This window comes from Lepisosteus platostomus, chromosome 7 (genome assembly GCF_059453375.1).
Source record: "Lepisosteus platostomus isolate fLepPlt1 chromosome 7, fLepPlt1.hap1, whole genome shotgun sequence".
Classification (NCBI taxonomy): Eukaryota; Metazoa; Chordata; class Actinopteri; order Semionotiformes; family Lepisosteidae; genus Lepisosteus; species Lepisosteus platostomus.
Genome location: NC_142617.1, coordinates 110,633 through 127,983, shown reverse-complemented (window position 1 = coordinate 127,983; position 17,351 = coordinate 110,633). Strand labels below are relative to the sequence as shown.

General features: G+C 34.2%; 1 long non-coding RNA gene across 1 annotated transcript in view; it reads left to right on the top strand.

Moving 5' to 3' along the window:
• The window catches only part of LOC148657696 (uncharacterized), a 78,852-nt gene extending 64,828 nt beyond the window's left edge, over positions 1-14,024 (top strand). Inside the window, exon 4 of the long non-coding RNA XR_015939965.1 lies at positions 13,581-14,024. This is a non-coding gene — a long non-coding RNA (uncharacterized LOC148657696). The remainder of the gene's footprint in view (positions 1-13,580) is intronic.
• The last annotated feature ends 3,327 nt before the right edge of the window (positions 14,025-17,351 follow it).

The following is a 17,351-nucleotide window of genomic DNA, read 5'->3' as shown; positions in this document are numbered from 1 at the left end:
CAGATTATGTTGGAGATCTCCAAACGTTGCCTTTAGATTTAGAGTTTCCATACTTGCATCCCCTTCCTGGCAGGATAGCTATTATATCAGAAGCTTTATTTGTTTCAATAATGGAATCTTTTAAATTCTTTTATAACCAACCCCCAAATTAGGGAGGTCAATGACCATTCGCCTGCAGTCTAGGGAGCGCTATCTGACCTTAACTTGATGGTGTTACTACTAGACATCTTTATTGTGTGTTACCTCCTTTTGTACAGGAAACTTTCAGAGACCTTTAAATAGTTCAGGAGGGTTCCTTTCCATTGCACTTCCAAAGAAAACACTGTTATTGCTGATTTGGATTTTTCTTTTTAGAAAAAAAAACTCTACTTAAAGGAATAAGATGAGGTATGAGGTATGAACAAAAGTAGTCCTTGTGTTTTCAGTTAATTATGACAGATGTGACATTGCTCTGTGCAATGCTTTTATAAATATAATATTATTACAGATGTTACTCTGACCACGGAGAGTGAGGATCTTGGTTTTACATCTCATCCAAAGTGATGCACAGTATTTTTACACAGTATAGTGTCCCCATCGATTTACTGGGATTTTAGGACTCCCACAGACCGCAGACTCCTACTGGTCCCACTAACACCTCTTCCAGCAGCAGCCAGTCATGGCTCACCCACTGATCTTCAGTGGAGTTCCAGTAGTAAAATGCAGGGTGATATGACTGCAACGTAATCTATAGTGCACAGTTTTCCCTTTCTTCACTATCCTAGACTCTGAAGTATTCACTCCATCACCTCCTTCACTCACCACCAGCCCTGCATCTGGCTGATCCTGTTTGGCCAAAGACACTTTCCTATAATCAACCACTGTTTCCCTGACAAAGCACTAGCTAGGTTTGCTGTTTTCTACCTCTCTCTTCAAGACCACGTATCTTTTGCTCTACAAAATCTAAGACATAAGAAAATCTTTCCATTCATCCATTGAGGTGTCTATAAACCTTGCTGTTCAGCAGTGCACTACTTTCTCATTGGGCCTTACAAACAAGCTCCTCATGTAGCCTACCTGTTCAGGACCCGTGGTGCACTTCAGTATAGCCTTTTCTATCTCTTCCTCAAGACCTCAAGACACCTGTTCACTAGCATAATGCATCTCTGGCAATGAGATCCCTTGCAGAACCTAGATAGAAACAATTTTCCCCAACTTGTCTCATTAGCCTCTTTAGGCACTTATGCAGGTAATTTTTATACTGTCTGAGCAGAAAGGGTAGTTCTTGTTTGATTATTGCATCACTACAAAGTGGTGATGTAGCCCTGTGTAGAGCTACTGTAAATAGTACTTAAATTGCATTGGTTTATAAGTCTACACATGCATAACAGGTGTGACTATTTCTGCATTTGTGTTAATATAGATACAAATTAAGATTAATATGGACAACTGGGAAGTTAAATACACATACAATAAAATAATTTTTCATTTGACTAGTCATGTGGTCAGTATGAGAATAGAAGCTCATAGGAAATCCACATCTTTGCTGCAGGCTGTGTTGGTGGATCAGTAGGTGACACATTCCTTCTGGCCAGAATTTCTAAGTCAACACTACAGTATAGTGACCAGGGACACTGTATTGAAGGAGGTGCAGTATGTCACATGAAAAGCTAAACCAGCGAAATCATTAAAGATCCTACTGTATGGTACTCTTTGAAAGAGAAGAGGTGTAATCCCTGGTGTCATGATTCAATTCACTCCAAGCTTGTAAAATGTGGCATCTCTAAAGTTCTCCATTTATTCAAGTGGTAAAAACATACTCCTCCACCTGATGTAGAATGGCTTCCACATATTACCCGATGTATGCTACACTTCAGTGATGGATGAAGTGGATCCCCCATATACAGTATATAAGGGTATATGTAAAGAAAATAATTATATGTAACATCGAGGAACAAATGTTTAAGTCATAAAATGTACATATATGCCAACCTTGCCTCTGAAAATGTAGGTTATAGGGATTAACTTTTTATCTGCCTAAAATTGCCTTTTTGCATTTGATTTAGTTTATCTGCCTAAAACCTAAAATGGTTTATCCCTTGTTTTCAAAGCATCTTTGAGTAGATACAATTCTGTGGATGTGCAATAATTAGTCTATAATGTAATGGTTTTGAGTAGCACATTTTTACAGTGCAAAAAGTACTTATAATTTGGTTAAATAAATGTCTTATTCCTAGCAGTTCACTCTGGAGTATAAACATATCTTTCAGGCTCTGGGAAGAAGCAGCTTTCTGATAATGGGTGAATGGATGTTTATGATTGAGTGGTTTGTTTCAGTATTTGTCCACACAGTACCAAACACTGCACCAGATAGGATAAATGCAGTGCTCACTTCAGTCAGGTGTGGCAACTATGGACCTCCTTTAATTTAAACTTGATTTTGTGTGTAAACTTGTCAATAGTGATATAGAAGCTAGAGTAGAGTCTTTACTATCCCCAAGAGGCAATTAGTTTTACACCAGAAGACAATGTAAAGAAATAAAACCCACACAAACAAACAATACACATACTGTATATGTGCACAAAACAATCTGTTGACCAGGATTATGACCACAGGTATAAATGAGAGTCCATCAACAATTATCATTTTTAAGGCATGTTTTCAAATTTCTGGCAAATGATTTATCAGTCCAAGCCAGTTTAGGGAGCAAACCTTGCAACTCACTCATCCAGAAAGGGTATCCAAGATCAATACAAAATTCATGAGCTTTGTGTAACCTTCTGATATTCCTTGATTAACTGTCTTCATAAAACCTTAACATACAGTAGATCTGTATGCATATAGGGAACTATATTCATAACTATAGCAATGTTTATGAAAAAAAATCTTTGTTGAATAAACTGCTTTATAATAATGTTTTGGAAACATTTAGCAAATATATTTACATTCACTTAAGGTACATTAAGTTCTTAATAAAATAAGGGATAAACAAAGGAGTCGGCAATAAGAAGAAAAGAATTAGAAAGGAATTAGCATTCAAGAGCATTATTCTTTTCTTCTGTGAGTAGAGAAAGAGAGGTGCCATGGGGTCAAGAAAGTTAATGCACTTCTGCGAGGTGACCTTTTTAAAGGAAGGTTTTTGGCAGCAGCAGTAGGGAATAGGGATTACAGAGCAGAGACTGGGGGTCTTCATTTTCTACAGTGCAGACATGTTACTAGAATTTGTTTTTACTGAATGTGAAATATACTTTTTTCTGATTAGAAATGCTGCTGAAAGTCATTTTGGAAAAAAGATATTTATTACAGAGTTGATCTTTTCTTACATTCCTGGTTTGAGTAAGATGATTCCTAAATGTAATTGCAAATGTCAGACCTTACCAATATGTGGCACTTTATGTGAATGAATTTGAGAAAGATATTAATTGGGCATGGGTGATTAGTATACTGGAGTTCATTACCTTTACGTTTATTAGTAATTGGAATCTGAAATTTCTTTTTTTTGTTTTATTAATGAATGATTACATAAGTCCTGAAAAGTACTTGATGCTTTCGTCTTCAATAGAATATCATTCTTTGCCTTTCAAGACTCAATTTCAGGCAGAATTTACTTTAATATGTTTGTATAGGCAAAGCATGTCAAACCTTTCTTAGTACTGCTTCATGGTTGAATCAGGAAGCATTTTCAGAGCGTGCCAAAAGTGTTTTTTTTGTCAGTTGAAGAATTAATTTAATAGAGAACTTGGATGATTTAAAGTTTGTGTGCAAGTCATGTGTCCTGTCATATGTTTGCAATTGAGTAATTACGATGAACTCACCGACTTCTATATGGTGTGTTACTAGGCCAAATGCTCATACTGTAAACAGGCTGCAGAAATACATTTTTTTTTGTATTTTTTTTTTCTTCTTCAAAGGAAGCATTATTTCTGTGCCACTCAATTGAGCTGAAGGCAGTTTGACTGTTTGAGTTCAGTTTTGAAACAGGAGAAGGAATCCTTCAGTCACAGAGATCTCAGTCAGAAGTAAATTTTCTTTTAAAAATAGGTTTTTGTTTCTTTTCTTTTTATTTCCTTATGAAAATATATTTGTTACATATATCCATTTTCAGAAACAGTGGTGAACTGAAATCTCATGGTGCAAGGCTGGTCTACTGCCTGAATCGCACCATGGGAAATACCTTCTGTTATCAGTATTAAAAGCAGTTCCAGTTAATTTCAAGTTGTGTTCTCTAATTATGGTTTGACCATTGATTCTGAAGAAGTCTATTGGGTCGATGACCTTAAGGAATATGAATACGTTTATTAGGTCTTTGTAAAGACTCTACCAAAGACTTCCCTGCTTCAGTTACTTTAAACTCAGAAATAGGTTGAATCTAGAATAGCAATATCTTATTTGTAACATTTTGACCACCATTTTACACAATATTCTGTGTGGTATTGCTACTACTGTACAATTTTAACATAATAATTCTATGCTTTGCAATCATATTGTTTCCTCACTTTATTTTGAGATGATATTCACATTATCTAGACAAGCACTTACTTAATGTTAGTCTTCAGTATCTATTGTATATAGTCTCTTCCACCTCAGCTTTTCCCACTTTGTGCTTTTGTTACCTGAATTTGCTATAACACTCTGCATTTCTCTATGTAAAATGTCACATGGTTGGTATTTTTAAATAGGTTTTGAATATTATTTAAATCTTGTTTTATCTAAATCTTTTAATTTTATTTACTGATTGTGTTTGCTGTGATGTTTTACATGTGAACTAAACTAAGTATAAGATTCGTAAAAAAAATGTAACTCAACTAACTTTGTTTTGGTTTGGTTTTGTTTGGTTTGCTATTGCTGATGGAAATTTTGAAAACTTCACTTAATGTTTTTCCATTGGTTCCTGAGAATTATGATATGACTTCACAGACCTGTGGAATCACTAACTAATACAAATAGCTTTATGCCCTATGGACTAATCACTTTCCCTCTTTAATTTCAATATTCACTAGTGTCCTGTTAATCATAAATTAGGTAAGAAAAACATTATTTGGCAAAGCTTTAGTATAATAATTATAGAATGGTGTACCATGGAAATATGGTTTGAATTTTTTACCCTTGGGAATCATTAGAATATCTCCCTTTTTCAAGTGTTTTTCAGAAATTACAGATTTTCTGAGTTGACTATTTTAATTATCTTGACATTTTATTTGAATTCATTTCAAAACACTATTTAGTACAATGGCTATTATGTCAATTTACATTTCTTATCTACTTATAAATAATTACGTTTTTAAATTTGGTTTTGCTCTCAAGAAACTGGTTTACTGTATCTTTTTGTCGTTAGCTGTAATCGAGCAGGAATGAGAAATCAGCTCACCAGTTCCATTTCTTATTTTAACTCCTCTGCATGTGAGCAGCTAAGCTCCTCAAAGTTATGCTTCAGAGCTTATGTGGAATGATGACACAGCAGGACACCTGACACTTGGAATATTTAGCATCTTATATTTGAATACTATCATTTATACATATACCTCTCCAATTAATACTACCCATTACTGCACGTATGTTTTAGAATGAGTGAAACAGACAGTTCTGTTTTATTCACAATAGAGTAGATCTGAAAGGAGCATGAATTTAAACTGAAGTGTAAAAGAGGTGCTAAGAGTTGGAAAATTATAGTTTAAAATAGCTCAATTATTATGTATATTGACTTTGTGCAGCTGTAGTATTTTTTCTTTCAGATCTCAGTCTTTTTATGGACACAAAGTCTTATTTTAACAATGTATTGTTTAAAGACTCTGTACTGTATCAACATAGTTTTTCCTTGCTGCCACCTAGTGTATATATGACATAGTACCTCTTATCTATGATTAAACCACACCCAAACTAGAACTATTTGTGAATAAAAGTATTGACCTCTTTTTAATTGTTTCATTAATTTTATGATGATCAGAGGAACTTGCTTAAGACAATTGATCTGTAACCAAGTTATTGTTAAAATGATAACAGCTTTAACTCATTGTTTTAAGTATAAAAAAATTCCCTTTATCTGCAAATTTCCAATCAAAGCAATGAAAAGGAAAGAGTAACGAAACCTTTATATTTATAATTTTATATTTGAATAATGAAATTTGAAGTAAATATTTTGTTTAAGCTTAGAGAAGCATTACTTGTAGATGAGAGTCAAGGCTATAATGAGAGTTATTATATATTTAGCTGGTAATTTATAATATAATCACACCTTCATTGAATAGTAATTGTTTTTTTAAGGGATGCAAGAATACCCATCCTGTTATTATGTAAATAATAAGAGAGCTGAGAGGACTGAGCTGAGAAAGATTTAAGAATGATTCTTTCTTAACAATTTTTAAATTGGTTTTGAAAATGACTGCTTGTATAGGTGCAATATAAATTCCACTAAAGAAAGATTGACTCCATTCATGAGAAGGATGTTCGTGTTATAGAGGTATAATCATACAACGATTAACCTTCTTGTTTAAGAAAAAAAACTTTTTAAAGTTTTCTCCATTTCATCATGTTTCATACAACATTTTGTGAAAACTTTAAATATTAAGCAAAGAAACATTATTACATTTGGAATGCATGTCCTTTACACTCCATTCATTAAAATCTGATAATACTTTATCAAAAATAAAATGTGTATTGAATGCTTTTATTTACTGATGTTTATTGAAATCATAAATATAAATATACACAAAAATTACATTTAGCCATAAGAATTTTCTGAATGACATGAAGAATTTGTAGTACTGAATTTTCTTAAATATTATTTAATAGGATTTTGATAATTTATTAGGTAATCTCTGGTTGCACCACATTACACATTGATAATTTCTAACAAGCAAGCTACAGTATGTCTTGGAAAACAAAGTGGAAGACAAGGACATACACTCTGCTGTGGTTCTTGCAAAGAGTTCCAGAAGTCTTTCTCTGGTTGTGTTACTCATATTTTACAGTACTTGCAATGTTCCAGCTTTTTATGTTTCTGCATGTCACAGCCATTGTGACATGTACAATTTCCTATATTGCAGCTGGGCATTTTTCCTCGGTAGTTTCAGATTCTTACTGATCTATCCTTAAAACAATCAAGTGTGCTATGCTGTATTTTAACACATACATACTATACACTATACTGTATTTTTTAAAATGAAGATTCTTTCCTTTGCATGGGTAATAGTGTTTTGAATTGCTGAAGAATCTCTCAAATTGATGCAGTACTGCACTGCACTACAAAGTGTGCCTTCTCGATTTTGACTTTTCAGTTTTCTAATGATCATAAATTCAAGATGCAATTAAAATCTTGTCACAGAGTGTTTCATCATATTGTAAAATCTAATTTTATTTAATTGCAATGGGATATCTTCTTTGCAGTACACCTATGAATGTTCACTTTTTGACTGGTATGGCCTGCTATTCTTAATTAAAGGTTGGAAGTAAAAACAATTTGACAGATACCAAGTAACACTGTAAAAAGCACTTACGTTTTTCACAATTCTTAATAATCTAAAACAATTTCAAACAAAGCCTCCAAAAGCTTCTTTCATTGGTTATTAATTGCAGATTTAGAACTTTTTTAATTTCTCTTTAAATGTAGAATTCACCTTCTTTTAAGAGTATTCAGAGCACATATACATGGTCACAAAGACTGTCCTTTATTATGATACATTGTCAAATTAATTACTTATGTAAAAAAAAAATTGTTTATGTGTGTTGTAATGAATTCATAAGTACTTAAGGAAATTGGTTCCACAGTGTTAATTGTTTTTATGAATAAATAATCAACAGGAGATTGATTGCTACCCACGAATCTTCTCTGAAATGCAGGATTTGCATTTCTGTGACTTCCTCTGTGTGTGGACGACTGTCTCAATAGATGTTGAGGCTGGTGAAATAAAATCAGCTAACAGATTCACCAACTACATAACAGTTAAACTGTCTGACCAATATTATTGTGTATTTAAAGACTTTTGCTGTACTGTCATGTAGGCAGGAAACAATACAAATTAATACTGGAATTCATGTTCATTTGTGGCAGAAAGACTTGCACAACCTCCATTCTTCTGGACAGGACACATTCTAGACTTTGCAAACTCAACAGTGCATTCAGTACTCACTTTAATTAATTACAGTACTTTTACTTAATTACAGTAATTAAGACAGAGGCTTCCCAGATAAGTCATAAAAAACTTGGACACACAGGTGTAGCATAGACAAGAAAGGAACAGGAAGTATCTGGCGAGAGGAATATTTTTTGTTTGTCGCTCATTGTTTAATTTGTTCAGTTTAAGGTAAAAATAAATCAGCTATTGCTCCTGAACCTTGTGAGTGTTTGCCCTTTGGGGGGTTTGGAAGAATTTTTCCCAGGGTTCTTTTCCAGAATTGTTTTCTTCCTGTTTATTGCCTCTTCAGGAGCCACATGATTTGTGTGAATCAGGTAGACAGTCACAAGTAATCACATTATTATTTACTGCGCTAGCTAATAAGGAACTGTAAGGTTTATACTGCTGTATTACATTTAAAATCTGATCAGTATAGAAGACGTTATTTTATTTATTTAACATCTGGTACACAGAATGATTGCCTTTCTGAATGGAGATCTCCTGGGCGTGTTCATCTGTGAAAGAGGTCTGTTGGTTGAACATCTTGAGTCCAAGATCTGTGGGCTTGCTGACCCAGGTTGCTGACTTGTGCAGCAACTCAGATTTGTAGACTTGCAGGAGCTAGTAGACATACATAAAGACCTATAGGGATATTGTTTACCCTTCAGGGGCAGGTAGACAGGGGTCTTTGGATCAGAGAGGCAGATTGTGGGTGACTGTAGGCTGCAGCCACAGGGAAGGGAGTGCATTCTGTACAGGCCTTACTGGAGATGGATATGGGCACTGATGCCTGAAGGAAGATGGCAGAACTGATAGAGCTCAAATCCCAGTAGAAGGGAGGTGGTCATAGTGGGAAACCCGTTATTAGACAGAGAAATGTGCACAAGTGATGGAGAATTGCATATGGCGTCTTGCCTGCTTGATACCCAGGTTGCAAATCTCCAACATTGAGTGGATAGACTCCTGGACCAGAAATAGGTTGGATACAGTTGCTATCGTACAAATTAGAACAAATGGTAAATGAAAATGTAGGCTAATAATTTTACAAGACACATTTTAAGCATTTACTGTAGCTGGTAAGCTAAGGAGTAAAATGTCTACAGTATTCTTCTCTGGAATTCTGCTGTGCCACATGCAAGCATATGGGATCTAGAGGAAATAAGTAGATTTAACAAACAGCTAAAACACCGGTGAAGAAAAGACGGGTTTAAGTTATGGGGCATTGGGGGTCCTGGAATAGGTGGGATCTCTACAAGCCGGACAGGTGCACTTGGCCTGCAGAGGGGTAGCTGTGTATTGGAGAAGCATACAGTGCTTTGCAAAAGTACTATATTTCGATCTTTGCAGTTTTCCCATTTTGTTGCTCTAAAACTTACAATCATAACACTTTGAGGTAGCAATTCATATTTGTTCTGTACACTACCTATTTCATACATTTAAAATAAAAAACAAAAAGAAAGAAGTAAATCGATAATATGAATTTTGATTGCCTAATTATTCAAACACTTTGTGTGTCAAGTCTAAATTAAATTAGGTACACAAAAATTGTGTCATGAGCCTCATGATGGTTCTCATGATTTCAGGTCAGGTAGTGAATTTCAAGCAAAGACTCAAACAAGAACACAAAGGAGCATTCAAAGCAAGTCAGGGATAAAGATGTTTATCAAAAGCTCAGATCAGGAGAAGGGCACAAAAACGATCCAAGTCTTATATCCATGAATGAGCACAGTTAGTAGACTTGTCTGTAATTGCAGCCAAAGGGACTTTCACTAAATATTGAGTTTATGGGTCTGAATAATTATGCAATCAACATGCTCCAGTGTATCTTTAGTTTTTGCTGACATTTAATACTGATTATGCTATCCTGAGAAGTCTTCAGTTTGCAGGTTTTGAACACATTGAGTTTAAAACATTATATGCACTGTTGTAATTTCATAAAGTGACTATACTGTATGTACTGTATGTACCATAAGGGGTACTGTATGGAGTATTTGAGCTGTACTTCAATTAGATAAATGGGGGTAGAGAACTCACAACATGGTAATTCTAGTGAAATCTTAAACGCCCTGGGAAACTTCATGAACGCATTTAAAAAACATTTTATCTGTTCTTAAATAATTACTGTATGCTTCATTTCTAGAAGCACAGGGAATAAAGTGCCAGGTTTTGATACATTGGAGCTATGAGACAGTAGTAACTGAATCATAAAAAAGTACACATTCAGAAAGATAGACAGAACAGAAGAGGTAATCATATGGGCACATACAGTACATATATGAAACATTTCCTGCAAAACAAAAAAAATGAAGCAAGAGGGTATGGGAACTTTTGAATCTGTATGGGTTAGGTAATCTGGAAAATAAAAATTCAAAAGGCTTTTTAATAGGTGTAGCTACAGATCACCCAATTCATATATGGGCAGAAGTGTACGATGATAGTGGAACACTGTGTTGAAGAGGTGACATTATATGACTACTACTCTATTGTATTACTATTAAAATACAGTAGATGATTTGAACTTGAGAATTTGTCATTTGAAAATAAGATGATTCCTTCTTAGCTCAGTTTGCGGAAGTACCAACTAGGTAAGATAATGTTATTAACCTGATCTTTTCAAACAACCAGGATACAATTAAGATAATAGATTTAATAGAACTACTGGGAGATTACAGACATAATATGGTAAGTTTTGATGAATGCTTGAAATCTTAAACTTTTGATGTACAGTATATTCAAAAAGCTAAAAAATCAAGGTTTATAATTTTAGAAAAATGGACAATAAAGAAATGAGGCAGAGCTTACGAACAGTGAACTAGAAGGCAGTAGAAGAATAAATAATACTTCAAAAACATAAAATGTAAAACAAATTCAGTCCTTAAATAGGAAAATCCAAGTCCAGATAAAAATGTCCTAAATATTCCTTACTAAATATTGTTAAATGGAAGGAAGAGATCGCTCTACAGAGTGAAAGGGTCCAGGATGCAAGGACAGAAAAAGAGTGTATAGAGTTGGATATGCAGCTGAGAGAGGGTAACAGAAAAGTTACAGTGCCAAGAGGGAAACAGAAAAGAACATTTTAATACAACCAAAAAATAATATGAAGCACTTTTTCAGTACTAGAACTGTAAAGTGTGAGTAAACAGTTTACAAGATATAAAGTGATTAATCACAGAATACATTAAGGATATGTTCAACATAGTGAAGGTTACAGACCAAAGGCACATCTAACCCACCTTGTACTTAGTAGTTAATTGATCCAGGGATCTCATCCAGCCATTTTCTTGAAAGAAGCCAGGATATTGGCCTGTTGTGTGCTGTCCTCCCACAGCCCTTTGGCAAATAACATGCTTCCAGCTCTGGCTTATTGTAGGGGATATTTGTTTGTCTTGTTTATCCAAATGGCCAGGTGGACAATCCCTCAAACCAAGCCAGACATACCAAAATTTTTTATTTCTTTATCACAGTTACTTTAGTGGGTTTTGTCTGTATCTTATGAAATATATTCTATTTAATATATTTCCATTTGAAAAATTGCAATCTGTCACAATACAGTATGTGCATACAAATGCAGACAGACAAAACCCCCTAAAATAGAAATTAATTATAATTCTCTGTATTTAATTATATAATTTATACAGTATATGTAATATAAATTATACAATTTAATCTAAATGGTGAAATCACTTTACATGTGTGGTGACCCTCTTCATTCACCACTAAAGTAAGACAGCCACCTTGGTAGAGCATACCAACAACCCTACTATAGAGCAATTCAGGTCGAAAAATGAGAATTTGTTTCACACAATTTAATAGTTTAAAGGAATAGTTTAAACTTTTAGATCAAACTGTAAAAGCCCTGAATTTTAGCTAGAGTTTCAGGCTTAATTCTCCTACTCTTTCGAACAGTGTCATGAGATCTTTAATAATCAGATAGTCTAGATTTTAGATGTGTCATCCAAAGCATGGCTTCTCTCATAGCAGTATCTTCAATAACCATACGTAGGCATTGATATAGGAATTGCACCAGAGTCCTAAGAGAAGCAATTACTGCTCCACAGACTTCACTTACTGCAGCAATTTGTTTCCTTAATTTCTGCCATCCCAGTAGGGATGAGGTTTAGACTTTGAAATCTAGATCAGACTACAAGGTATTTATAAAGAGAAAAGTAGTTCTGATTAAATCTATTGCAGTTTTATTAGTTTCTATTTAATTTCTATTAACATAGATTTGTCTCACAGAGGCATGTTACCTTAACCTGTTCTTAATACCTAGTGTTTTTACTCTCCATGGACATTGTGCAAGACTTCTCTTTGAACTCGACCTCAATGCTTTTTAAATATCAGAAATGATCCTTAATGAACGAGAAATGTGATCCAGAAGACCCTTGGTTCGCACTATAACTTGCTTTAGTATCATCAATTAGTGATTAATAATTAGCACTCAAAATAATGATTTTCAAATATCATGAAAATACTTCAAAATAGATACAATAAGTTCAGATAAGTTCAAAAGAAACTTTACAGTGTTGATGTTCAAAGCTCAATCAGTTGGTTTTCGTGGTTTGTGAGGAATAACAGGAAAAGAAAATAGACTTTTTGTATTAATTTTAGCAATGGAAGAATGACTGACTAGAAACTACTACATCTCATATTAAAATAAAATCACCTGTCCTCATCTTGTATGGACTTGCCTACATACTGCAGTGCATAAATTGTGTATACTACACATTGCTATGTATCAATGTTATCTTTATACAACTTTAGTTTACTGAATTGTTTTCCTTTAGTTTTTGTTTGCATGATACTTGTTCCATTGTCACAGTTTGTTCTAGTTTTGTGTTCTGTTATGAAGATACATAACATCAATGTTGAAAACCATGTTAACATAAAAACTTAAATAATTAACAATTTACTCCACTATATGTGGTCTCCTGTAAATAAGTGCTTATTATACTTGTATTGTGTTTGCACATATTTCAATTGTCAAATACCCTGGGGAGAAATCATATTTCAAAGCTTATGTACGACAGCTGTTTTTGCATTAATATGTACGAGAGTCTTTCTTTAGTGGTGAAAAATAGTTAAAATTTCTTATTATACTCGTCCTAACATATTGTATTTTGTAGGGTAATATAAGAAATTGCCTGAATATCTTAAATATCTAGCTAGACAGTTAACACTTGAGCATACCTGTGCAGAAATTACTTGTCTGTAATTGTTAGTCAATCCTGTCCACATAAATGCATTAAACAGAAATGATGCGGCATTCAGAGGTGCTCAAAATAAAAAACTGCATTTTAACAAAGCTAAAAAATTCACAGAAGTCAATGTGGGGTCAGCATTATTTGCTGTATAAGCCACCTGATTGCTGGAAGAGAACAGAGAAACATTCAGCATAATCACAATTTTACATGAAGAAAGTAGTTACACATTTTCTATACATTCATTTTCTAACCAAATTTAACTCACTCTCTCACCTGCTGTTCCAGCTCACATGAATCCTGATGATAAGCTGTAGGTACCTTCATCATCTACCCCTCTTCTCAGCCAGTAGAAGGAAGACTTGACTGGTTTTCATCTTTTGCCATTGTAACTGCAAAAGAGCCCAGAATAACTGGTATCCTTCAGCTTTATAGAACATTAATTGTCTGCTTCACACTCAACAGTTCAAATGACAGGTAGTAGTACTTTATATTATATCCTCTTGTACTTCTTTGGCATGTAGACACTCACCCTAATGCCTTAGCAGAGTTCACTGTGATATTAAGTGAATTGTGGTAAATCAAACTCAAACAAATTTACCCTTCCCAGTCAGCGGGAGTGCAGGGACCAATGTAGTATTTCCTTTGGGTCCATATCAGTAATTGGAAACGGCTTGAAATTGAACCAGTGATGACTCACACAATATGCCTTTTTAGCCAGCTTAGCCACTGAGGACCTGTATAATTAGTAATCATGGAAATAGTGCTGGAGCTGGAAATAAAACACAGAATGATTCTGATTCTGTCCAGTAAGCCTCAGCTAAAAATGAGTAAAATCATATTATAATTCCTTTGCTCATTTTCTTGTCAGAGAAACACTAATTACAAAAAAAAACAGTTTTTACTGTATTAAATTTTGCATAAACCTCAATGTATGGTTTGTAAGCCTTAAGACACATACATATATACATCAATAAATGTATTAGAAATGCAAACATGAAAATTGGAACCAATAGTATTTGTTGCATGTTTATTATCTCTTAGTACAGTACAGTATATATAGTATACTTATGTTCTTAGCATATACTGTAAAGAAGTGTCATTCAGATAACACCTTTTTAGGATTATAGCATATTTTGAGAGGAAGCTATCACTGTGAATTATGGAAATGTGAATATTAATTAGCCCAAACGATCTCACAATGCTGAAGAGCAGAGCGAAATATATAAGATATACAGTACCAGATGAGCACTTTTCTAATCCATTGTCCATGAAACAAAAAGAATATGGATGCTTCCGTTTTGGGTATGAAAGTATTCATGGACAAGTAATTAAATGCATATGTACCTTTGTACCATACAATGTATATCTTTTTATTAAATGTTGGGCTCCAGAGAAAAGTATAGGACTAATTTAATGGGGTCATTTGAGTGTTACAGAAGTCACGATTCTCTCAGAATTCGCTGAAGTTACTAAGCACTTAGCCATTTAGAAGTTTTTTTAGTTTTTATTCAGATTGTCTTTATTAGCTGTATGCTCAAAATTTTCATATTTAAGATAAACTAAAGATTGACTAAAAATGACAAAATATTAGATGTTTGAAATACTGAGATTTTTACACGGAAAAAAGAGAGGAAGAAAAAGAGATGGTTTATGCAGCAATTTTAAAGAAACAGAGAACTTGGAAAAATTATATGACCTGCTTTTATTCACAATTAATGGCTGGGAGGTTGAGGGGTGAGTTAGGTTTAAATAGATCTTTCTAGTTTGCTTCGAGTTTTAACTCCCAGTTAGTGCACTCCCAGTTAGTGCATTTTCACTCAGAGATGCTTCTGTGGAGCTGAGTATCTCTCAGCTCCACAGGGAATGAAATGGTCAGCACTGCATGCTGTGCTCCAGTTCACTCCTAGTATGTATCCCTGGCATCACACCTTAGGAAGTTGTACTGTATACAGTATGTAGTCAAAAGTAGTTCAAATACATTGAACTCTGAATTTTTAAGAATGGTTTTCATACTGTATCATAACTTAAACATCTATTATAACTTCTGATTTTTATTTTTAAAACTGTAAATTTATATCTAGTAAGATATTTAAATATTATAATGGCATTTTGTTTTTTCAATTATTATAACATATTTTTAAATTAGTTATTAAGTATAAATATAACTGCAGTCATACCCATAACTAAGCACTTGTGTATTAGAAAGGCATTTTGGAGAAGCATGAATTAGTAATGTGTCTTTTAACTTCATAGGTTTCTTGAAGAGTCTTAGAAAAGCAAATAGAAATACAGTAATTATGAAGCTGGTTGGAGTAATTTCATTTACATAACGTAAAAGGAGCAGAGTTTAATTCCGCATGATAAAAATATGTATTAACATTTGAAAAAAAGAAGAAAGAGAACACAACGTTTCGGCCGTGGAGCCTTCTTCAGGTGTCTTTTTTTTGTCCTTCTCTGTAGTGAAAAACTGGAAGAGTTTAGAGTTGAGAGATCTAATGAGGTTAATTATGAAGGGAAGATGATGTGGAGCTGTCAGCTGTAGAAATTCCTTAGCCTCTTTGATGACACCTGAAGAAGGCTCCACGGCCGAAACGTTGTGTTCTCTTTCTTCTTTTTTTCAGCATTGAATAAACCTATTACTTGTTCCTTTGCAGCCTACGCATGCTGACGCAGCTACCCACCTGTATTAACATATTATGCATACATTATATACAGTAGTCTGTCTTAATCTTTAGTGGTATCCTTGAGCTCTAAGTGTGCCATGCATATTGTAACAGAAAAGACTTTTGTACTACTCCTTCCATATCATCCTCTTCAGTCCAATGGTGTAGAACAAATACATTTCTCCTACTACTCATCTTTCTGAAAGATAGGGATGATCAGTATCTCCCAAAGACTTGGAATTACTTAAAAAACTAAATTTACGTCCTTTGTAGCTGATAATCACTGATATGTTTGGTCATTCTGAAAACACTATGAATAATACTGGGAACACACTGTGTATTTCTTAAAAACTGGTGCACTGTGCAACCCTGGGCACAGTCTGACACAAACCATCTTGCTCTTCCAACTCCTCTTAGTCATGGACCAATATTGGCTTTGTAACAAAAAATTGATGTTGGCATACATAAAAGACTACCTAGACCTGAATACTTTGATTATAATTGGAAAGAAAAGTGAATTTAAATAAACACAATGTGCACATCATTATACAACTATTTTATTTCCTTTTAGAAAAATGAGCTGTAAAATTAACTTTTTATCAAAGGCAACAACACAGTTTATTTTTTACCACCTATCCTGGCTCCTGTATCTGTTTCTTAAGAAAGAGATTAAGCATTGTATACTGTTATGTGGTTGATATCAAGAGAGAGATATACCTTGTTTCTTCCCCACAAACAGAAATAAATATGTTATGTTAATTTTTCAATCTGCTGTGGTATTTCTTCACTTTTTCGTTGCCAGAAGTTTACCCTTGGAAACAGCCAAATACAGCCTACAAATATAGCCATTATCAAGAACATCACTTGAGAGATTGAATGCACTTTGTAGAAGCATTTAAAATATGAGAGCTATGCTGCCTGAAACGGTCTCATACACAAAGTTATTAAGTGTTGTCTTGTGGAGAGAAAGCAGGCAAGAGAAACTTTTCCTTCTTACGTAGATCCCTGGCTAGCACTGTGAGCTGAAGAATTGGGTGTGTTTTCAACTAAAGATGCAGACTAGGCAGTTTAAAACATTTGCTGCTGGAGCTGGAAAAAGGAGAAGTTTTCTGTTTTTCTTTTCATCATGAAAAGAAGCCAGTGTTTGCAGTGAAAACTAAGCGTGCAATATAAGCATCAGATTTACTTTGGACGACTCTACACATTCCTATTCATCATTACATTAGGCAACGCAATTCCATTTCTTCTTGATGGGTAGGAAAAGTGGGCAGCCTGCCAGGTGTATGTTGCCATGACTCCCAACAACCCTCCCCCCCTGAAGGTGATGTATTTTTGAGCAGGCTGAGCTTAGGTTCTGAACTAGACAATAGATGCCTTCGCAATGTCAGCAGAA